The sequence below is a fragment of the Camelus ferus genome, chromosome 2, assembly GCF_009834535.1.
Source record: "Camelus ferus isolate YT-003-E chromosome 2, BCGSAC_Cfer_1.0, whole genome shotgun sequence".
Classification (NCBI taxonomy): domain Eukaryota; kingdom Metazoa; phylum Chordata; class Mammalia; order Artiodactyla; family Camelidae; genus Camelus; species Camelus ferus.
In genome coordinates this window covers 33,298,193-33,323,537 of record NC_045697.1, presented here as the reverse complement: position 1 = coordinate 33,323,537, position 25,345 = coordinate 33,298,193, and the positions used below count along the sequence as shown (strand labels likewise).

Sequence of the window (25,345 nt, the reverse complement as noted above, 5' to 3'; positions counted from 1 at the left end):
AAAATTTCTGCCATCTTTTTGTGTCTTGTTTCAAGGCAAATAGAGTAGAAAATAAGTTTCTTGGAACAGAAATCTAAAACCAATTTTTCCTTCATTGTAGAGAAACAGACAAGCATGGGCTGAATACAAGTTAGCAGAATAAGGCTGCTCACCCTCCGAAGTGTGGCCATCTGAGAAGGGTACAAAGGCTGTTTGGTCTTCCAACTCCGAGCAGTTAGGAATTCGTACAAAACTAGGTACTTCTATTGCATGAAAATGCCAGTAAAGAACTTCTCTTAAAGCTGAGCCTGGTTCATTAGGAAGTCATAGGTACAAGTGAGGTAGCGATAAATGTGCCAAGGTGTATTTGCCAGCATTCTACACATCGCTGGACATTGTCTCTCTCTATAGGATGTAATTGGCCACATCTCTTCAGAACTCTCCCTGTTTGACTTCTCTGCTCTTTCTGATATTATAGATCTACCTCCTTTTGAAACTCACTCCTCTTTCCTGATCCTTGGTCTCTCCGCCCTCCGTCTTCATTCTTTGGTTTTGTTTTATTTTCTCCCTTCCCGAATGTAGGCGCTCTCCAAGATTCCGTCCTTTGAACTCTTTTTGCTTTTCACTTTCATGATTTTCCCAGAAGAATTTCATTCAGTTCCATAGCCTCAAATAGTAACCTATCTGTAGATTCTCTCTCCTCCTGCTGCTGTTTTCTGGTGTAAATTTGCTTGCTACTGCCCGGATGAACTCTCTTTATGACCATACACTACTTCCAGGATCAAGCCCAGAGCACTTAAGGTGGTAGTTTCTACAGCCCCTGGCCTCTGTTCACTCTTCTGGCCTCATCTCTGACAATTTATCACTATCTTGCATGAAGTGGTGTAGATTACCTGACCTTGTTTCAGTTTTTATTCTTTAATGCATTTGACTTTCTCTAGCCTGTGGGCCTTTTTACGAGCTGTAGAGTCTACTGGGAACACATTTTCCTTTCTTCAGGTTCCGGCTTGAAAATCATACTTTATAGTAATCTTACATGACTATCATCCCTACACACACACACATCTCTGTTGAAAAAATTACCCATTACTGTATTTGCCATAATTTTAACGTACTCTTTTGGTGACTCTATCTTTCACCTATTGGAATCAAAGAGCTTTAAAGTCAAAGATTTATGCCTCCTTGTCTGTTGTTCTAGCCCCAAGTGTATGTGTACTGCTTCTAGAAGGTAGATAATCATAATATTTGTTGAATAAGTGAATAGACTCCTGATGAGCCGTGTCCTTTCGTGCACACATTTCTCAAACTTCTAGAAACTAAATTCATGAATTTGCCACCTGAAATTGCTTTTCTTCCTGTGGTTATCTTTGCAGTGGTTAATGGTATCCACATTTGTCAAACTACAAGAGCTAAAAATCCATCTGAGAATGGTTTTTCAAGTTTTCTTTACTTGTTCCTAGTTTCCTGACTTTAATTCTGTATCCTCAATACACAGATATCAACATGATTGGTGTGTTTCTGTTTTTAAATAAATAATCAGCCTAAAGCATTTAGAAATCAGGACCCTTGCAATAAAATTGTGGATTTCTGTCTCCTCTTTTAAAAATGGCAGATTTGGTCATCCTAGGCTGAAATTCCTGATGACAGAAATTGAAATTGAAATTGAACTGATGACAGCAATTGAAACTAAGTAACAGCTTTCCCTACTAGAGAAGGTAGATCTTCCACATTTAATAAGCGATCTCATTCAGTTCATGCCCCTCAGTCATGCTGCCTGCCTGGCCAGTAAAAAGTGTCCCAAAACACCTGAGTATATAAACCCAGCCCTACCCTACTTTCTACATTGCCAGGTTATTTTTAAATTAGATTTAATTATGTAATTCTTTTGCCCAACACTCTTTAGTGGCTTTCTTTTTTCCCACTTTCCGTAATATCCAGTCCATATAACAAAACACTCAGAAACAAGAATATGGGGACCCAAACTAGTGCTTCTCTTGGGCAGGTCAAGTAGAAGAATGAGTTGACATCATAAAGACTGAAGAACTGGAGCACATACATTTCTTGTTTAAAGGGAGTTCCGCTTCTTCTGATTCTTGCCATATGTGTCTGAGATCAGAGTTGCTAGATACTCCAATTATTTTTTGAAAGTTGTTGGAAATATCAGTTTTTATGGAAAGTTTTTTTTTTTTTAATTTAAATGCCAATCACTTCTAATTCTAATCAAAACAAAATCTTGTGCAACTCAAACAAAACATAACAAAGAACTATTAGTTTGCAGCCCCTGGCCCTAAACCAAGATTTCTCATGAAGGGTATGAAGGAATCAGTTGGAGAATTTGTCATATGCACATTTAACAAATATTCAGTAATTCACAAGTTATGCCCAGAAATCTGCATTTCATCAAATGGTCTTCATTCTGATGCAGGTGGCCCAAACACTGGACTGAATCATCTAAGTTTCTGGTTAGAAACAATGGTATCTTCCTCTATTCTCCAATAGTACTTTATTAGTGATCTTTTAGTTAAAAATGAAAAAGAAATGTGTGTAGTAAGATCACTCTGTCACCAGGTGAGTCTGGCTAGGATTTTCCTCAATATCTTTGAAGAGGGACTTTTGTGCACCACTGTTCTAAGCTGGCTCTCAATTTTATAGGGTCAGAGACTTACTTTTGTTTACTAAGTGTATTAGTCTGAATTAACTGAATTATGCTGCAGTAACAAGTCTCAGCTTGAAACATGTTTTATTCTCTCTTATTGCTTATGACCCGACACTGTTCACTGAGGTTGGATGGGTGTGCAGGGTTTGGGCTCTCCGACACATCATCCTCCCTGAGGGTCTCAAGGTGATGGACTTTCACCATCTAAAATATTGCTGGTCACGGTGTCAGGGAAAAGACATGGGATCAGGAACATACTGTCACTTAGAGCTTCGGCCAAGACAATGTCACTTCTCAGATTCTTCGCTCAAAGGAAGGCACATTGACATGCTTAACTTCCAGGGGGCAGAGCAGTACGACTCTACTATGTACTCAGAAGTAGAACTGAAGACATTTGGCAGCTTAAAGATTACCATTCATAGCAAGAAGTACCCATTTCTCAGGGTGTAACTCATCTTCGATAGTGACAGTTAATGTGCACTGCTTGGTGATACAAGTCATATCTTGTTTCAAGATATAATTCAGAAACTATGTTTTGTGGCCAACACGCTTAGTGTATTTATGACTTGATTATTATGCTTTTTTGACAACTTGATTTGCTATGCCTTCAAAGCCTTCTTCCCCGACGCCTAAGCATAAAGAGCTTTGCTGTTTGGGCTGTGAAACCAGAGCCTGAATTTCAGGTATTTAAGAGGAGATGGTCTTTGAAATGTTAGCCTGAAATCTCAAACCTCCATGACAGTAATTGCCAGGGAAAGTGGATTAAATGGATGAGGAGCAGAGGCCACATCTTTCTAGTTTGCTACTATGTCCTCAGTGCCTGGCAGAATACCTAGAATTCACTATTTGTCAGTTGACTCTGTACGTGAATCCAATGCTCAGACATAAAAATACAGAGACGCATTTATACTTTGGATAGCTCCTTATTTGGGGTTCTCATATACAGTTTAGGCATTTAACAGTAAGTTTTAGTGCTCACTGCAGCACATATACTAAAATTTGAATGATACAGAGAAGATTAGCATGGCCCTTGTGCAAGGATGACACGTGAATTCATGAAGTGTTCTATATTTTTTTAAGTAGATAAACAGCAAGGTCTTACTGTATAGCACAGGGAACTATATTCAGTATCTTGTAATAGCCTATAATGAAAAAGAATATGAAAAGGAATATATATGTATGTATAACTGAATCACTATGCAGAAATCACTACACCAGAAATGAACACAACATTGTAAACCAACTATACTTCAATACAAAAAAAGTTAAAAATCTATTACTTTAAAAACTCTTCCATGATTTTTAAGATGACTTCCATGACTTTTCTCCGATGTACATTTTTTACATATATTGTTTATATTTTCCTCTAGGCATTATAAAGTTCAATTTGTACATATAACCTTGTTATCCATCTGAAATTTATTAATGAGATACAGATATAAATTTATCACAGAATTGTTTATTGTGTATTATTTCTTTTCTGCAGTGATTAGTGATCTTATTATATATTAAACATCTTTAATAAGCCCTGTTTAAAAAAAAAGTGAGTTTTATCTTTAAATGTTGGTGATTTGGACCTCCAGCATTTCTTACAGTGAGGCACTCTTCTCAGAAACAATGTTGATTGATAAGTGGATTCAGTTGCTGTGCTGAACCTTAAATTCAACAGCACATATTATTAGAACCATTAGGATGAGCTTGGATTTACTATAGTGAAATGGACTCATTCAGCGGCCTTCGCTGTTGCTGAATTGGGGTGACCACATGAGCGACGCTTGTGAACCAGAGGCCCCATGGGTCCTGTTGTCTGTAGGGCATTCAGGACTGCATTCTAACACCGAAATGAAAGCACTGTAAGAGCCACTAGTTGCACGTGATAGAAACAAAAACAAGACGGCAAAAATGTATTTCAAAAGCCCGAGAAGCGTTAAGTCTATATGTTTTTCTATGTTGAGATTATGCAAAACCATTATTAGTTTCATACAGACTATTGGAATTTTTCAGTTGTCTTGCAGAGGTTATCTAATAACATTATAAAATGATGTGAGTCATAATAAATCCATAATAATAGTACCTACCATGTTTTGAGTGCCAGGTAATATGCTAAGCACCTCACCTAGGATTTAATATTCACTATTAGTCCCACAAGGGAGACAGGTAGTTTGATGAGCCCCACTTTTTCTTCTCATTAAGAAAATGAGAGCTGGAGACCAAGTATTTTCCCTTTGTCACATAATTATTCTGTGATAGAATGAGCATTCCAACCCATGCATGTTTCTTTAGAGCCTTTATCTGATAAATCAGGAATTAAGAACCCCCAAATCCAACAGAGGTGGTCAATAGCAATGAGAAAACCTCTGCTCTGGGAGCCTCTGGATAAGTCCCTCTGAAAAATGAAGACTGGTTTGCAATCCCACTTATTTATTTGTTTGGGGGGGGGGGTGTCTCTTTATCACATTTCTTGGTCAGCCTTGACTTGGATGTATGTCCTGGGTTTGGATCTGGGTTCAGATATGAAGCAACAGAAAGGACATTGATTAAAGAAAATCTGTTAGGGCATTGGTGAAGTAAGGCCAGAATCTTTGACTGTCATTCTGCTGATTTTACCCCTTACTTGATCTGAATCAAAGCTTTTGCTGTTATTATGTCCAAGAATAGCTAATAAGGACACAAGAAGATCATGTGTTTTATGTAAATAATTCCAACATTGCTTGATATGCAATCAATGAGTACTTAGATTATTTGCGGAATTAATAATGCAGTGATGTGATTAGTCATACACATTTCAGCCCTGACTGACTTGTTGTGAGTCACATTTAAAGAATATGGTGCATGAAAGAGGGATATGTCTATGAAAACCAAAGAAATGAAGGAATATTAAATGCAAACATTCTTTCCCCTAGATGCATTTCCTTTGTCCCCACGTGACCCATGCTAACCTTACGAGGTAGTATGGTATACCCAGGAACCATACCAGGCTTTGGAGCCTGATAAACCTAGGTTTGCATTCTGGTGTTCGCACGTTCTAATTGTATGTTTGTTTGTTTTTTTTAACACATTAGTTATCTTCTTTGAGCCTCAGTTTTTTCATAGGTAAAATAGATATAAAACAATGAAAATTCCTTAGAATGTTAAAAAAGATTACATGAAATGCTGTGTGTAATAGTCCCATAAAAGTACCTGGCATGTGGTAGGTGTTTGGTAGTCAGCTTCCCAATGGCCCTTTGATTCTTGCTAATATGTCATAACATGGAAATTTGTTCACAATTTAAGAAACAATGAGTTCAAATGAGAGGTTCTTTAAAAACAGCAGATGGGTGGTTGTTTTTGTAAGGGAATTGATAAAATCGGATGATCTTTAACTCCTTACCCTGGGGCTAGCATGATTCAACTCCTTTTGGGGCTGCCTTTCCAGTGGAAGCTTGTAGCAGAATCAAACTTTTAGTTTGTCAGAATCTGTGAACTGCATGATTTTTCTTATCACCATTAGAATTTAATGAAAGGAAATTTCTGGCTTTCAAGATTATGTCTCTGGAAGTGTACAGAACAAAACAGGGGAATAAGGTGCTTCTGAGAAAGGATGAGTAGGCAAGTAAAAGGTAGTCTATTTTCTTTTGGCTTTTCTTTAGAAATTCAAACTCCCATAAATATGTCGTATCTCCTGTGTATAAATATAATTAAACATTAATGGTATAACAACTTAAGGGATTTTATTAGGCTTCTGATCATAATTACTTATGATTTCTTCAAACCTTAAAAAAGATAAATTGGGAGTTTGAGATGTGCAAATACTAACTACTATATATAAAATAGATAAAAAACAAATTTATTCTGTATAGCACAGGGAACTATATTCAATATCTTGTAGTAACCTATGATGAAAAAGAATATGAAAACAATTATATTTATATTTAACAATTATATGTATGTTTAATAATAATGAAACATTATGCTGTACACCAGAAATTGACTCATGGTAACTGACTGTACTTCAGTTTAAAAAAAAAAAAAAGTTAAAAAAAGATAAATGTTTTAAATGATTGAAAGTGTTAGGCAGTAGACAATTATTAGGGCTGTTACTGTGGTAGGTAGAATTCTAAGATATCCCTCAAGATTCCTGCTGCGTGCTTTTTTAAGTCCTGTGTAATCCCTGGGACTGTGAATGCATCAGTCCCGTGGTTAGGTTTTGCTTTGCGGCACTTTGCCTTTAAGTTACTCAGGAGGGCCTGACATAATCAGATGAACCCTTTAAATCTGGTTCTAAGGATCTGAGATGGAGTAGTCAGCGAGATTTGAAACATGAAAGGCACTTGACATGAAGGAGATTCTCCGTTGCTGGAGAGGACCATGTAGCAGGGAGTGTTGACAGCCTCTAGGAGATGAGCTGTGGCAGCCAGCAAGGAAATCGGGACCCTATACAGTGTGCTATATTATACAGTGTGAGAAGCTGAATTTGGTCAACGATTTGAATGAGCTTGGAAGCTCAGCCTTCCCCAGAGTCTCCAGAAGGGAACCCAGCCCAGCAGACACCTTGATTTCAGCCTCAGACCCTGAGCAGAGGACCCAGTTGTGCCAAGCTGTGCTTCCTAAAGGGATGTTGTTTCAAGTGCTTAGGTTTGTAATAATTTGTTGCACATTATAAAACTAATACAATTGCTGCTACTAACTAAACATATCTTTTTTTTAGTGTTTTGTCTATGCCAAGCGCACTGTACTCTACAGGCATAATTTCATTTAATACTTTTTTTTTTTTTTTTTTTTTTTTTTTTTTTTTACTGAAGTATATAGTCTGTTTACAATGTTGTGTCAGGTTCTGGTATGTAGCATAAAGTTTCAGTCACACATATACATATATATATTCATTTTCATATTCTTTTTCATTGTAGGTTACTACAAAATATTGACTATAGTTCCCTGTGCTGTACAGTATAAACTTACTGTTTATCTATTTTATATATAGCAGTTAATATCTGGAAATCTTGAACTCTCCATTTCATCCTTCCCACCCCTTTCCCCACGGGTAACCATAAGTTTGTCTTCTATGGCTGTCAGTCTGTTTCAGTTTTGTAAATAAGTTCATTTATGTCTTTGTTTAGATTAACATATAAGTGATAGCATATGGTATTTTTCTTTCTCTTTCTGGCTTACTTCACTTAGAATGGTGATCTCCAGTTCCATCCAGGTTGCAGCAAATGGCATTATTTAATTTTTCTTATGGCTGAGTAGTATTCCATTATACTTCTTTTTCCAGTCATCTGTTGATGGACATTTTCATTGTTTCCATGTCTTGGTTATTGTAAATAGTGCTGCTATGAACATTGGTGTGCATGTATCCTTTCGAATTAAAGTTCCCTCCAGATATATGCCCAGGAGTGGGATCGCTGGATCACATGGCAAGTCTATTTTTAGTTTTTAATGAATCTCCATGCTGTTTTCCATAGTGGTGGCACCAAACTACATTCCCACCAACAGTGTAGGAGGGCTTCCTCTTCTCCACACCTTCTCCAGCATTTATTGTTTGTGGACTTTTTGATGGTAGCCATTCTGTCTGGTGTCATTTAATTCTTACAAGCACACTGTCAGATCGGCATTATGAGCCCCATCTGTGAGAATATTGCAGCACATACAATTTAAGTGATGTGCACAGGATCACAAAATTACTACTGTGCAACTCAGATTTGAACTTAGATTTCTCTGATTCCAAGTTTTGGCATCTAACTTGCTCTTAATTGTGCAGCAATAAACATTTTATAGAGGTGATAACAGGCCATCTACAGGATGAGATATAACATGAATGTGACACTTGGTCAAAAAAAGTCTTATTTATGAACCCTTAGCAAGAGATAAAGAAATTTGGTTTCAGTTTTTATGTGACATGATTACCAGCTGTGGGTGTTATACTTTCAAACCATTATGTGAGAATGTACTTTCCCCTTAAAATTGTTATGGAAAAGTTGAATTATATCCAACAATGCACTTTAGATGTCAGTTATGGCTCAAAGTTGCCATTAATATAAATAAAATTATATATTCTAAAATGACTGACTTTCAAAGTGCATTATTGATACATTCATAACATTTTATTTTATTTTTTTATCACCCTTGCCTATATTGAATAAATGTCTTTAAAAACCATTTTTAGTGTTGTTAATGTTCTTGCATCTTTATTAAATGTCTTATGAAATTGTCTCAGAATATTAACTTTATTGCTGAAAGTCTTGACTATTACACATTAGACTAAATTCTATAAAATACAGTTAATTTTTTTCTTTAAGCCTTCCTTTGCTAAATTGTTCCTTAAATTAGTTATAAGTCCTTATATAGTCTCAAATAGGCCATTATCTTGTCATATTTCTTAGTTGGTATTAGTGTTTTTGCCTGTTTTCTCTCTGATGACCTCTCTCTCCTTTAATGCATGGAGATATTTTTTGCCTCCGTTTTCATTCTTGACGGTGTTCTCATTTGTCCTCAGGGATTCAGCTGCCATTGTGTGTGTGTGTATTTCTAAAGTCTTCTGAGCTTGGAGACCTCATACCAACTCTGCCTCCGCGGGTGGAAACGTCTTTTAGCTCTGTCCAATAATGCTTCCTGGTTAGCCGTCACCACTAATGTTTAAAACTCCCCCTTCACTCCCTCCTCTGTCTTGTTGAAATACTTTATCCTTTCACTCCCTGCATTCATTATCCATCCCCTTTCATCTGTCTTACCTATTGCAGCTTTACTCATTTTTCAAAAACATCTGTTTTTGGTATGTCTTGCAGGTAGTGGAAAAACAGCATGTTAGACTGGTGAGAGAAGAAGTAAGATCAAAGCTGTCTCAAAGGTTTTTGACTTAGGCAGATGGGCACAAACTGCTCAGTTTTACTTCCATAGGGAAGATCTGAATTACTGTTACTTTTGTACATGCCTCTTCCTGAGGAGATTATGAATTTCTTAAATATAGGAACTAAATCATTTTGATTGCTTAATCCACACAGCACTTAGCACAACATCTTGCACAGATTATCACTCAATAAATGTTTAATAGTTGGAAAAAATCAGTTTAACTTTATCATCTGTTGTCCTTTTGCAAAGCATTGCTTTACTGCCTGTAAGTCTGCTAAGACTTGAATTTCTCTTGGCTTAAAAATGACCAGCAACCATGTGGCAGATGCTTACAACCAATCATTAAAAGTTTAGAGACCATCCTGAATCTTTTACTTGGCAGCTTTTAATGGTTTTGTTATAATGATTTCATCTACTTATTTTTGAATCTAGTTCTGTTTCCAAATAGTGCTTTTCTCATTGGGTAGAGTATAAGTTTACCTGTATCATGCAGAGCAGTTTTTTTTTTTTTTTAAATTAAGTTTCTTGAAGCTTGAAAGCTTTAAGGAATGTTGTCTTTATCATTTTTGGATTTCCTGAACAAATCAGATTCCCAAGGAACCTGAAGGCATCTTATCTAGTTTTGTTGCTCCCAGAACCAGCAGGGTGGGAGAGGGGAATCTTCTAGTCACCTGTCAACTTTCTTCTTTCTGCCCCTTCCTTTCAGGGATGTGAGTGGAGCTCCCATTGCTCCCCAAGATCTTTCATGCTGTCATTTATCATTGTATTGTAAACAAAAATAGAAATCACTGAGGAGTCTGTCCATGTTGAAAGCAATTATTTTTGGAAAAAAAAAAGTTCTGAACAATTAGAGCTCACCAAAAGTTTTTAAAATATTTCTTGATGTATTTATATATATGTACACGTCAATAAAAATAATTTAAAAAGTATATTAAAAACACAACTTCAGTATGACTCAAAGTTTTAAGAAATTATATATATATTAGAAACAGGCAATTGTAGATGTGTTGTTTCAGTAACGCATTACTGTGTAAAGAAAGATATGACACTTGTCAATTATCTGATCTTTGACGGGGCTGTCAGGGCCTTTTCTAGGGTCCCACAGAGTGAATGTCAGGGATATCATGACACTACAATTGAAGATGGGCCCTAAATTGTCAGAGAATGTTAAGGCCCAAAAAGATTTAGTTGAACAATATCTCCTTAAATTTGGAGTGAGTGATTTGCATTCAATTTTACAATGTAAGTGGAGAGAATGTGTTGGAGAATGTCAGGTCCCATAAGGATTTGTTTCAGAATATCTTGTTAAATTTGCAGTGAGTGACTTTTGGTGGACTTTACAACATAAATAGATAATTTTTGGTAAACTTCTCCAGACCAGTGTCTGTAGATTGATAGACTTTGGGTCAGGAGGAAAGTATTTTAGTTCATGCTTCTATTACGTGTTATCTTTATGACCCCATGTACACTATAATATTTAAGTTCTCCAGGTTTTCATTTCATTTCAAAATGAAGATGCTATTGCAGATGATAACATTTGTAAATAACAGACATGTGTTTTGATGGTTGAATGAATGGATGAAAAGGAGGAATGGAAGGAATGGGAGGAATGGAAGAAAAGGTGTGTTTGACAGTTATCCATTAGCTGTGAAAACAATTCATCAGTCCTTACATGGAGAACATTAATGTGGCTGAGATGAATGGACCTGTTACAGATGGGTAGATAGGGATTCAGATGGGCAAAGTCTAAGAAGTAACCAAGCTAGTACATAAGGTCCTCATAACTGGTGTGACGTGGAGATTGAAGGATTCTGTTAGAAGTGTGCGAGGGGAGTTCTATCTGAGAATAGATCTACGTCAGTTGCCCTGGAGACAGTGGCTGTGCATGGACCTGAGGGCAGGAGGGTGCTGGGGGAACCACTGCTGTACTAGAAATAACCCAGCAAACATGTGAGCTTGGAATCCCTAACTAGTCAATGTGTGTAGCTGAAAAGTGATTAGAATATTCTTAAAGAAATGCCAATTCTGTTTTCTCAGCATCCTCATTAACGTCTTAGATGTATTTGTTTAGCAGTGTCCTACTGCGACAAAGAAGACCATAAGAAAATAATTTTTTTAGTATTGCCTACCACAATCCAGTTAAAGCATGACATGCCGAGCACATTTTGCTTGAATGCTGCAAAACCAAACACACGCAGAAAATGAAAGCCCTGTACTTTCAATGTCAGAAAAAAATCCCTCCTGATACAGCATAGCATATTAATTAGCAGTATCCTGTAAGGAGCTGAGTGTAGAGTTTGAGGGCGGAGCTTAGAAATCAGAATTTATGAAATCTTTTCATGTAAGAATCATCATTGCATCATGGCACATCTTGAATGAAGCTCAGCAACAATCACAGAGAAGGAAGAAATGCATCAATAGCACGATTTACTCAGAGATGGCATTGTTTCCCTAAATGACGCAAAGAGCAGCAGCAGCAGCAGCAGCATCATCATCATCATCATCATCATCATCATCATCATCATCCCGACGGAGTGCTTACTCTGCTCCAGGTACCACTGTCAGTGCATCTTATATATTAACCCATGTAACCCTTATACTGACCTTATCTTGTAGAACTCTTTCAATTTTACAGAATAAAAGCTCCATACATGTAGACGTTTTATGCTGTTTGTGTGTAAGCACACTGCGTGTCCTCAGATCCTAGATTGGAACCTGGCACAGAGTATGTGCTCATTAAATATTAGTTGAATGCATAGTTGAGGAAACCTAGGCACTGAGAGATTAAATAACTTGCCCGATATTTACAAATAGGAAATTACAGAATTCAGATTCAAACTGAGGTCTTTAAACTTCACACAGCCTTAATCAACTGAAACTCAACATTTTGGGTGACAAGCATGTGCAACTGCTTTTCTTTAGTCGTTGAGGGTCTATGAGGCCAGTCATAAGACTTCTTTATTCCTCTCCTAAAATCCCAACTCAAATAAAATCTAGACCTGGGAAGCAGACATATGGACGTCAGAATATCAGTTTTATTTCTGACCAGACTAGTATTGGGGACTGTGGCTTAGATGTGTGGTCATGGCCAGGCATTCTAATATTTCGCCCCGGGGAGTATTTGGGCTGGCAGATAGACATCCGTGTTCCTGGTCACTGTTTCACGTGTATGGGACCCCAACAGACATTTTAGCTCTGTCTCTAGATGACAAGCTTACGCCAGACGCTGTGTGCTCATCACAGGAAACAAGAAGAACACAGGACACAGACCTCCTGGGGCAGGTGGGTCTTAAACCAAAGAGTGTGGCAGAGCTGAACAAATTCAGTTCCTTCTCTCAACCTCAGTTGTCACAAAAGTTATTTCTCTTTTGAGGGGGCAGTGGTACATGAGTAGTAAATGGGGATGGAAGTGTTATATCAATATTGTTCCCTCAGGAAAGAGAAAGGGCTGTGAAAATGTGAGGGTTGGGGAATAGGGGTTCCCCTAAATACTAGATCAAACCACCTCGGGGTCACAGTTCCTTTTGCCTCCCTAGGAAAAAGGAATGTGCTCGTTCTGAAACCATTAAATTTGTTCCTGATTGTCCTGTGACAATTTCTGCAGACCCAGGGCTTATGTGAGTCTCAGAAGTGATTTTGGTATGCAGACTCGAGATTTCTCAAAGGCACACTTACTCAGATAGAACGCTGTGATTGCTTGGGAAGCACCAAGGAGAAAAGCTTTTAGATACCCTGCATCTGGGAAGCTGAAAAGCAGTGGCCACTTCCTGCTCAGCAACTTTGTCTTACCCGCCCAGATAATTGCCAGGCTGTTTCATGCCCGGGCAAGGGTGTGGGGAGGCAGAGGCAGGCAGGTTGTTTATTGAAAGGGAGATTTCAAGAAAATCTGAAAACTGACAAGTAGATTGACTTTAGCAAATCCACAGACAGGAACTGAATGGGAGGATACAATCAGAAGTCTTAGGAGATGAGATTCCAAGTAGAGCCAAAGAAGGCTGATTTTGATGGTCAGAGAACTCCAGAATTATTAAGGTTTCCTAAAGAGCACAGCAGAGCACTGGTTGAAGAAATCAGTTTTAGGAGTTGAAAGGATGAACAGCTAAAGAAGTGGTATTCTTTTCTGAGGAGTGATGTGGGCGGGTACACGGTGCCCGTGATCCAACTAACAATTAACAAGGATGGGACCTTGGCACCTGATGTGAAGCAAGAGATGTCACATTTCAGCAGGTTCAGTGAAGATGGAGATGAACGCTCTTGACTCTTGGAATAGGTAACACATACATCGCCCTTATGAGAACGACGGATGAGGAATGTAAATAGAAATGTTGTAACCACATTTAATTCCAGTGACCTAATGAGCTGATGAAATGTGTCTTTAGAAAGAGCCTAAAGGTGTCTTAGAACTGAAGTGCCATTCTCACTGACCCAGTCATTTTAAAGGAATGCAGAAAAAATATAAATAATTAAAAAACAAGGCAGGAAAACATACAGCATATTAGATCATACTGTGTTTTCTTCCAGTGATGCTCTGGGAGTGCAGTGCCTAGTGTAGTCTTGATTATTTGAAAGCTCTTGTGCCCAGGAGGCATCTTTGGCAATGGGGGTGTAGGAATCCTACATATTTAAATGAGCTATCCTGCAGGAAATGCTAAAGTGAATGCTTTGTATCCGTAAACATTCTTCTTTTGTTTTAATTAAATAATAACTCTGATTTAAAAAATAAATTTGAGAATCCATTTAAGAAGTTATTTGCAGTTAAAAGAGCTACTGGGGGGAAAAACGGAGCATAGCCTGACCCCAAAGGATATATTATCTCTTCACTGAGCTTGCAAAGGGAGGGACCACCACTGTTTAAGGGCCCATTTAGGAAGACAGTCTGGTGGTGTATTTTTAAAGCATGATGGATGTTTAGGTCTAAAAAAATACTGTTTAGCGCACTGAAATGCCAGAACTCTGTTGACGGCTGTACGTTCCTCCATGTTTATACCGTGAGAAGTGAGCAGTTGCAGTTAGAAGGACTATTCAGGTTAAGAGAATACTGGCAAAAAATAAAGCAAGACACTGAGATTGAAGCCGTTAATATAAATTGCCAGCACTGATATGACTCACCAGGCAAATGAGAAAGAAAGCAAAGGGTTGGTGTGGGCGGAGGGTGCCTGGGAAGGGAGTAGCCTAGGATATTTTTATCAGAATGTGCATATTGAGAGTCTGCTCAGTTCATGGCTGCCTGTAAGGTGTGTATAACATGAATTTAGTGTATCATTATAACCAGGCCTCCCCCCAAGGAATTTTGGAATCCAAGATACAAGTGGCCGCAGGTCTGACATAGATGGGGCCAGACCAGATGACAGATCAAATTCGAAACAAGATAATGTTCCAAAAAGGACCCACTAGATGGGACCTGGCATTGTTCTTCCTGAGACCACATGGAGCTGAGTTCGAGAGGAAGCACTGAGACCGGCCGAGGAGCAGCCGGTTGTTTGCTTTGCATTATTCCAAACAAGCAGTTTGAATGATTTTTAAAAAGTCACCTACTTTAGTTTAAAATGCTGAATTTACCATATGGTTCGGGTGTTGTACTAACTGAAGGTCAAGTGTTAAAGAAATTCAGGAGTAATTCTCAGGGAAGAATTGAGAATCAGGATATGATAAAATAAAGTGAAAGGGAAAAAAAATTAAAATTCACACATGTTCCCTCTGTTTTCCTTGCCTTTTTCTAGAGAAATTATGAGCCAGTATCTTATTTTGAAAAGAAGATCCCATCGGTCCCATCTTGAAGAAGCACCAGGACCTTTTCACGTCCCTCACTCTTGGTGCCAGTGGGTGCTCTTTGGCAGGTTATCTTCTCTCAGATTTGATCTGTCATCTGGTCTGGCCCCATCTATGTCAGACCTGGGACCACTTGTATTTTAGATTCCAACCTTCCTTGTAGGGAGGCCTGGGTATAATTATCTTTCTAAATTAGGGTTAAACTCTGAAGTAGCATAGCTCTTGACAATTACTTTCTGCTCCCCAGTCCTAAATCTTTTCCTACATAACAGAACTTAGGATTTTGCAGAACCTTGCCGTGAAACAATAGCCTACTTTCAACATGTCACAGTGGTCAGCATACCACGTTTTAGAGTTGGAGATGAGCTTCAGTTCTGACTCTGCCACTTACGGTTGTGTAACCTTGGACAAGTAATAACATTTCCTAAATGTCAGCTTCTGCATTTGGAGTAATAGCTAGCTCAGAGTTTCATGAGAGGAGATAAGATAATATATGCAAAGTACTTAGCAAAGCACTGGCATGTGGTACATGCTACATAAAAGTTATTTCTATTCATTCTTTCATGAATGTGTTCATTTATTTTACAGGTGTCTGTTGAGTGTCAAGTATGTGTGAGCAATTGTTCTAATTCATTGGATTATATGAGTGAATGAAACAGATTCCTGCCCCTCAGTTTACATCTTTGTGAATGGAGCAGAAATAAATACACACAGTAAAGTCCATTATGTAGTATGAGTGATGAATGCTGTGGAGAAAATAAAAATAAATATAAATACAGCAGGGAGATGAGTAGCAGGAAAACTGAAGGCAAGATGAGCATTTCCAATTATATAAGGTTGTCAATATTGGCCTCATTGAGATGTTGACATTTCCATGCAGATTTAAAAAAAGGTTGAAGGTGTCACCTAAATGGATGGCTGGGAAAAGAGTATTCTAGGATGTGGAGGGCTGCAGTCAATTCCAAAGTTTTAAGGTAGGAGTCTGCCTAGGGCAAAGAGGCCAAACTGATGGAGGGAGTTAAAGCTAGGTATGTAATGGAGAGGTTGGCTTACATCACTTAGAGCTTTGTTGGCCGTTATATGAGCTTTGGCTTTTACTCTGTGTGAGAGGGGGAGTTCAGTTTGAGTTCCAAGAGGAGGCATGGCATGATTCCATTTTCTCATGTTTTATAAGACCCACGCTGTGTGATGTAATGAAAGTAGACTGTCTGAGGGCAGAGATGGAAGCTGGGAGACCAGTTACGAGGGCACTGTGGTTATCCAGAGGAAAGATGGGGGCAGCCGGGACCAAGGTGGTAGCAGTAGCAATCTTGACAGGTGGCTGGATTTTGGATAGAACCAACAGGTTTCCTGAGTGATTGGATATGGGTGTGAAAAAGAAAAGTCAAAGATAATTACAAGGTTTGGGCTTAAGCATCAGCAAGAAATGCAGTAAATGTAACCATTATTGTTATTTTACAATTTGCAGTTTCTTGTTTTACACAGTTAAAAAAGAACAATGAACTCATTTGTGCTTCTGTATATCCTCTATGGCACTGTGAAAACAATACGTGCCCAGTTGATGCTGAGTGAGCGACTGTTGAGCCTTTGAGGGGTATGGGGACAGCTCTGCTGGTCAGGGAAGACAGTGAAGCATGAAAAGATAATATGACCTTTCAGAGAAAAACTCTTCACTTTACAGCTCGATCCAGGTCTGGCCCTGCCCATTCATCCCCCATTAAATTTCTAATCCAGGCACTTTTCCCTCGGCCATTCTCCAAAATCAATATGGAGGCCCACAGCCTTCTTGACTGCAGAAAGTGGTCTCCCTTGTTATGAGTCTTAACAGTGATCTGGCTTCATTGTCCTCTGGCCACATAGAGACAAGTACCGTGCAGTCAATGGAAAGGGACAATGGATGAAATTACAGGACTCAGTAAGTCTTAAGAAGTCTGTTTAATTTTTTTTTCCCATGGGCTGAAAGGGATCCCTGTTATCCTCTTTACGTTTATGTAGTGATAAGATTCTTAGGAACTAAAAGAACTGCCACAGTTCTTTCTGGAAATGATGTATTTCATTTCTGCATTAGGTTTACATTCTTGTGAACATTTACAGATGGGATTCATAAAAACTTCACACTGAGAAAAGAAGCAAACATTATTTCTGGGAGGACTAATGGAAAAATAAATTATATAGCTTACTTACTATTTCTGTTTTTCCATCATAATCGGTGAGTCACAATATAAACAAACTACCGAGACCCAACAGTTGTAATTATATTTCAGAAATGTGGAGTCAGTTCCTTTCAAACAGGAGAGCTGTGGGTGAGGAGGATCAGGGCACAAATAGGATACCTTGATTTAGCTCTAACTGTCCCTGTGACTATAAACTGGATATGTTTTTCTTGCATGAGGTATAAAGGCTCATTTGTCAATGATTCTCTGCCCTTAGAGCAAGAGGCTTAGAGTCCCATATTCTGAGCTCAGTGATGGCAAACATGGTGTGAATCTCTTTGATCTGTTAGCTAGAGTTGTACCACAGCTGCCTTTTAAAACTGCCTGGCGAGCTGAAACAGCAGTTTAACAGTCTCCCAGGAACGGCAGGAACAAGTAAGGATGGACAAAGTGGGAATCATCTTCTGGTAAAACCCCAAATGTATCAACAGACAAGTTTATATAACAAATACCTTTATAGGAAGTGGCGCTAGAAACTGAATTTAGGACAGGGGAAAGATCAACTGTTTATAACAGTGTATTAGAGCCTAGAAGGAAAAAGTATAAAATTTAAATGCAAATCATAAAATGAATAAAGCAACATGAATATTTACATGGAAATACATAAGACATATGATCAGAGCTGAGAAATTAAAGGTATGCTACAGACTAGTAAAGAGTAAATTTAACTTTTTACTTCAAATATGGTCTGTAATCACTCTCCTTGAAAGGTCAGTTTTTCATGCATAAGTCTTGTGTTATTACCCATATATATATATCTTTTCAAATATTCTGACTCTAAAAATTGTGTTTGTAAAAAATATTTCTCATATTTCTATTTTTCCTTTAGTAGCAAATGTCTAAAATAAAATATTTTATTGTTTTGAAAAATATATAGACATATTTAGGGTTCAGGGATACATCTAGAACAAAGTAAAATAATGTAATGAATCATAAAGAATGCTGAGTTTGGGAACTTGAATTAAATTAAAATGAGTATTCAGACTGAGGTGTAGCATCCCAAACTATTTTGAAATGCCACCAGCAGATTCTATCATCCCTTTAGTTTCATAGTTGTCTTTGTTTTTCCCCAACCTTTCATTTGTCTCTTGTGTCTAGTGACTTTTTTCCGTTAAGTTCTTCTGCTACGTTTCTGCACTTACTTTGAGGTCCAAACCCTATGTTGTAATCTACTTTCTTAAGTTTTTCCTCCCTAATTAAAAGTCTAGGTTTCCTAAAATTGCATCAAAAGGGCCTATCATAAGAATTTATATTCATTACAGTTAATAGCTCTCTTTTTTTTTTTTTTTAGCTCTCACCTATGGGACCATGTAATAAAATTGTTGCTGGTGATTAAGTTCTTGTCTCATCACAGAAAGAATTCAGAGATGAGACATGGAGGTTAAGAAAGTAAAGTGAGGACTTATTAAGGGATGGATAGCACACTCTCAAAGGGAGAGCGGGCAGGCTCAGGGGAGCGGCGGCCCCGAGTTTCTTTGGCAAGTTGGTTACATAGGGTGTAAAATGAACGGGCGGAATATTCACTGGGGAGGGAGGGGTTTGAGGTCATATTCCCTGATTTTCATCCCAGCTCCACCTTCCCGAAGGGAGGAGAGATTTTTGTCCTTATTTAGTCTTATTGGAAGTGTCATGGCATCAATGCATGATGGGTACTTCTAATCTGCAAGGCTAATTTTATTGAAATGAGGGCATAATGAGCAAAAGGTTACATTTGGACAGTGGAAATTCCTGTCCTTTCCCACATTTCTTTGTCAGCTTCCAGGCCACTTGTCACACCAAAATGTGTGATTGCTTATCAGTCCAGAGGTTCCTGCTTTGTCTGCCCAAGGACCCCTGTTATTTACATGATGTATGGTTTCCTGCATTTGGCCCCATGCCCCTCCTTTTTGCCCAGTTCCTGCCATTTGGCCTGTGTCCCCTTTCTCTGTTCATATCTAGCTATCTGCCTGTTCTCACAAAATGAGTTGAAATGGTAGAAGGGAAAGGTTCTGAGAGCAAAAGGAAACAATTTTTAAAAAGAAGCACATTTTATAAATAAAAGGATGGCTTGAGAAGCCTTCTCTTACTCCTCGGTTTGAGTTCAGGGTCACCTCTCTTCTGACCATCAGCCACCTCCTAGCCTCTCACACCACAACTTAGCATGTTTGATTATTTTTATCATTTACACACACTTCATGGACAATAATTACTTGTTTCTCTTTCCTCAAAGACCATGATGGCTACATACTATGCTTTTACCTGAGTGTATTACATAGTGTAACAATCAGTCACTCAATTATGTTTTTTTTGAAGGAAGAAAAACAGGAAGAAAAAAGAAGGAAAGGAAGAAAATTTATTTATCCATTTTGCAGTATCTTTTTTCATGTAGCCTTCTTGAGAAGTTCCAGACTTAAGACAGAGTGATACAGGCTTTTGACTTACATATGGGGCAGTTCAACACCAAAATTTATTTATTGGTATGTGTATACACACACAAATATATACATATATATATATCACATATTATAATATAGACACACCGGTATATAACACATATATACACACATACCATGTATATATATGTAGATGTGTATACATATTAATATGTGTCATATACATAATACATCATATATATGATATAATGGAAAGTTTGTATGTATATGTATGATATGTATGTGTGTCACATACATGTGCATATAAACTTTTCATCTTAAAATTTAAATAACATGTTTTGCAAAACTAGCACTAATATTTAAATGTACTGTCGTTTCCTTTATCATTATTTCTATATTATTATATCTCGAATATATAACTTGAGATTGGTTAAGTTATTAAATGACAAGTGTGTAATAAATATATATATGTATGTATGTATATGTGTATATATATCTCTATATCTGGTTTGATTATACTGGCACTACTCAAGATACCAAACAGTCTTAAACTAAGTGAAAAATCCATTTCATTGGTTGTTTTTGAATGACATTTTATTATTGGGATAGTAATAAGCATGGGATTTTTACATGAGAAAAATGTTTCAGTACAGCTCTCTTATTAGTAACTGCTGAATTTGGATGAGATAAAATGAATATAATTATGCACAGTTCACAAGGTGATCTTGAAAATATATAGAAAGTTAACCTAGTCCATGCAAGTACTAAATGCTTAGTAGGGGATAAGTTTCTTTTATTATCACACAATGGGAATTCAACAGCTAGGACAAGCATTTAAGGGTTGATGCATAAGTTTCTAAAAGTCCCTAATTACATGTTAGGTGTAGAGTAATCATAACATTCTCCAATGCACAGACTGTCAGGAAACAGTAACCAGTGATGGGTGATAAAGTTAATTACTTTAGGTGATTTCTTTTTTCCTTTTATAATACTTTAGGTCAAATTTATTTTTAAGAAGAAATGGATACTGTCATCAAATTAGAATATCAATAAGCTCCATTTTATAAGTACAGAGTTTCTTTTTGAAGCTGATCCAGGAGATTCAGGGAAAGATAGCAAGGGTTTGTAATGGTGCCAACAAGGCTTTTCACACATTTAACTTCAGAATGTTGTAGATAAGAAACGTTGAATTGTTGAATGGGAGAACAGAACTCTGTTTGAAACAAAAGGGAAATGATCTTAGGCTTTTAGCATCTAAATCTAAAACTTTACCTTAAAATGTTTTCCATATGTGATAAATGTCATTCGGCAGTTTGCTGTCATAATACTTTTCCTACATGTAATTTATTTCAGATTATCTATAGGTATAAAGATAATAGTTTATTTCGTATTTATCTTTGATCATCATCCACTATGATTATCATTCTGTGGTAATTTGTGATTCTCCGTTACTCCCGTAGAAAAACGTGCTGGGGGGCTGTTGAGTGATGAGGAGAGTGAGGCAACACACAGCCGTTTACCAGCTCCTCATGCATTAGAAGTTACAGCATAATTTATTTCATTTGGAGAAGTAAAAATTTCTGGAACCAACAGGAAGTCTAATCAAACACCCCAGGTGGCAAGGACAACTTCAAAGAGGAATTGTCATCCGAGCTTATTTTTTCAAGAACAAGGATTACAGGAGAGGACATTTTATATGGAGTATGTTATGGCTATAACAGTGTCGAACAGCATTGGATCGGGATGGAAACGAGACAAAGATCATGAAGGGTCTGATGTGCCATGCTGTGATCTTCGAACTCGATCTTTAGGCAGAGGATAGTCATTGAAGAAAAAAAAATGATCAGAGAAAAGACATAACCTGATTTACAGTTAGCAGTGTCATAGAGGGTATCACACAGAGGCAGGAAAACTAAAAGAGACCACTTCAGGGGGCATTACCAGTGAGGATGGAGAAGAAAGGAAAAGTTGAGAAATGAAGGAAATACAATCAACAGAACCCCCTGATCAATTAAAATGCAGGGTATGAGTAAGACGTTCAGACTGAGTCTATTAAAAGCTTGACAACTGACAAAATGATGGTGTCTCTTACTAAGACTAGAAATAGAGGAGGCAGAATTTTGAATGTTTGAAGCCATGGCCTATACAAGCTTTTGAAATTGTATTTTTAAAGTCTTTACTTCTCTTACATTTAAATGCTTTCCTTCTATAAAATAGTAAGGAAAGAATTGAAAACTTACTTTGCAAATTAAACAGAAATATCACTGTTGACAGCAGTGTTCTGTGGGGATGGCAAAAAGGTCATAAAAGAAAAGTTAATTAGCATACTTTTTAACTTATGCACTTTTTCTTATGATTAAATGAACATAGTGGGATTTTTCAATCCCTCAGTATTAGTGATACATATGAATTGTATTTCTCAGTGTTCTAAAATCCTCAAATTATGTTGATTTATAGAATAATTCGTTATCTTCAAAAGGGAAAAGCTTGTCCTTATTATATATTGAACATGAGAATCCTTTTTTTAAATTAATATATATTTGGGGAGCAAAATGTAAATTTTTATCAGCAGCATAGATTTAGTTTTAAATTCTCATAACTTAGTTGTTAGGCTGGTTTCTAACAGAACTCAGAGAACAACATAGGATTTCAGGCTGGTGATGTAATAAGTTCCAAGTTTTTAAGGGACCCAGTAAGACTAAATTTGTAATAGCCTGTGCCCAGACTGAACTTTGAACTCTCGGTGTTCTAGCATGTCCCATGGGCTCTGGGTGCTATCTTTAACAACTTGAAACAGGATGGGGTCACTGGAATCTCCTCACAAGAGAATCTTACTTGTAATAGTAGAAGTGAGATCTTTGAGAACATCTTCACTCCTTCCCTTGCCAGAGTCCTAAACTGAGCGTGGCGCAGTCGCTTGATGAAACATTACCTTGAGGAACATAAATCGCCCCTGGTACCACACAGCTTCCCTTTGGAAACATTCTCTCCCTTGTCTGTCAGGCAGGGGATGTCTCTGGACTGTACTTAGTAAACCCTTAGTAGCTATTTGTTAATTGAACCAAATGATTTCACTAAATCCAGGGGAATCAATGTGCATTCAGTCTCCTCTTCTTTTTCCTATTTGATTGCCTTTACCAGTGCTTTGGGGAGAGAGGTGTGTCTTCAGCTTCCTCACCAGAGAAGGCTGATCATTAGATATTGAAGAAAGACATTTCAGAGAGAGAGAAGGCATGACAAATCTTCTACCTGATGATGGTTCTAAGGCCAGAACAATCTGAAACCCTTTTCGGAACAGACTGCAGTGATTTCAAAGTCCTATTCATTTGTAGCCCATAATCAGTGACTGACATGATGAGATATATTTAGTTTATCCTTTGAGGACTTTGTATCCTATCCATGAAAGTACAAGTTTCATGACCCTTGTTTGGGATTCCCAAAATGGGCTATACTTTTTAAGTCAATGTATTTTAATTAGTAGGAAAAATCAAAGTAAATAAATACAACTACAAGAACAAACAATATATAAAGATTCAAAATAAAAAAAATACATCAAGGAATCTTACCTTGAGAGGAAATTTCATATATTCAGTATATGTTTCATGTCATCAAAGACCAAAAGATTAGAACTATAATGAAAAATGATGGTAGGAAAACACAGTTCACACTGGTTTTATTATTTTTCTTAATTCTTCCTGATTTTGGGGGAACTATATTTATCAAACATGTGTTTGAGTGTCTAGTGGGTGAAAGATACAGACTGAGGAGCAGCAACTTCTTTGTGGTAGAATGGTGACAAATTATCAAATTCAAAGTTTTCAACTCTTAGTAGGAAACACTGTCATATCCACACAAGTCACTTAAGTATTTGTTGACTTTAATGAAACTGACTGATGACAAATGGCACATGTAGGTTTTATGGGAATCATCCCAGGAAACAAAATGTCTTTGTTATTGCTGAGAGAGTAAAGCAAAACACAGCAATGACTAACTTGTTTTAAAATGTGTGCATGACACTCTACTTATGATACATGGTGAGCAAAATTATTAGCATCCTTATCTTCTTGCAGGGATATCATCGACAGTTTGATTTTACTCTCCATATTGTGAGTTCACGCTCTTATTAGCATTACTACTAATGTGCAAATTACAGGGGTGAAGACAGTCTAGCTTCTTGCTTGGATGGTTAGCTCCAATTAATTAATATCTTTGAATACAACTGAACCTTTCCTGAGTCCTTATTTATTATCATTTCCTTTTCTTAGGGTAAGATGTTTGTAGTTGATTTCCTTTCTCTCAGAAGCAGACTCTAAGATATGCAGTCACTTGGGATGTGGTATCAGGAGGCCCTGGCGGAGGTGAGGGGTAAAGTGATATAGGGAGGGGAGGACGGACAGCCAAAGCAGGGTACCACAATGAGCAGTGTACTGCTGAGGACAGCTGGGGTTCAGTCCCACTGAGGTCATCTGGGAAAGGGTGTAGAACATGCCTTAGAGTTGTCTCCAGTGAGAGGGAGAAAAAGCTGAGTTGTATTTTCCCCAATTCCCATAGTCTGTGCACAGGCTTCTCTGCACTTCAGGTCTTCCCTGCACAGCCAGGAAAAGCCCCCGGGCAGAGAATCATAGGTGCATGCCGCAGAATGCCACAATGTGTAGAGGAATCACGATTGCCCGGGGAATACAGACAGAGAACTAGCAGCAGATGCCATGGTGGTCTATGGATATGCACTATTTTATATGTCGTCGATATAATGATTTAAACGGTCAAAGTTTTCATTTGGAATCGTCATCGATTATAATAAGAAAGATGCATAGATATTCTACACGTAACTCAGCATTTCTCTCCTCTCTGAGAACCTTCTTAACTTTCTTGCCAATAAACCTAAACACCTACTTCCATTGTTTCAACACTCTGTCTTGTCACCCTGACGTATTTAAAGCTATCCCCTCCTTCTGCTCTCCTCCGTGTAAGTATCTTCAGTCTCCTTTACTGACTGCACTACCTGCTGACTCAGGAATATTCCTCTGTCATCGATCTTCTCTCACCTGAATATTCAGCTTCTGCCTCTCTCCCTTCACCCCTCCCATTGGCGTTGCGATCCTTAACTATCTTCCCCCTTAAACAAGCAACCAAAAAATTGTCTCTTTTTCCCTACCTTCCCCTGTGGCTGGAGCCCTCTTCCCCTTTTCAGTCAAACTCCTCAAGTCTTGTTTAAAATCACTCTGGCCTTTTCCTCTTCTCTCCTTCTCTTCCTCCACGCTGGCTTCTGAACACATTTTTTGTTTCACTGATGGCTCCCAGATCTCTGAATTCAGCAACTATTCCAGACCTCTCAGATGGCTCGCCCTCTCAGCCTCAGTGACAGTCCGTGACTCACTTCTTCAGAGGGGTGTAAACTGCCTTTGTAACACTCTAGTTTTGGGGACACTCCATTTTCCTCTCCTTTTGATTCCACTACCTCTCTGGATTCTCCTTCCTGCCTAATTTCCTTTTTAGGAGTTCATTCAGTGTTGGGGGGGGTCATTTTTCTT

The 25,345-nt window shown here is 37.8% G+C and overlaps 1 protein-coding gene and 1 non-coding gene across 5 annotated transcripts in view; both read left to right on the top strand.

Annotated features, from left to right (window-relative positions):
* The window catches only part of GABRA2 (gamma-aminobutyric acid type A receptor subunit alpha2), a 110,698-nt gene that overhangs the window by 18,619 nt on the left and 66,734 nt on the right, over positions 1-25,345 (top strand). The window lies entirely within an intron of this gene.
* Positions 3,607-3,710, top strand: LOC116659406. Its single transcript, XR_004314783.1, has one exon. It is a non-coding gene; the product is annotated as a U6 spliceosomal RNA (small nuclear RNA).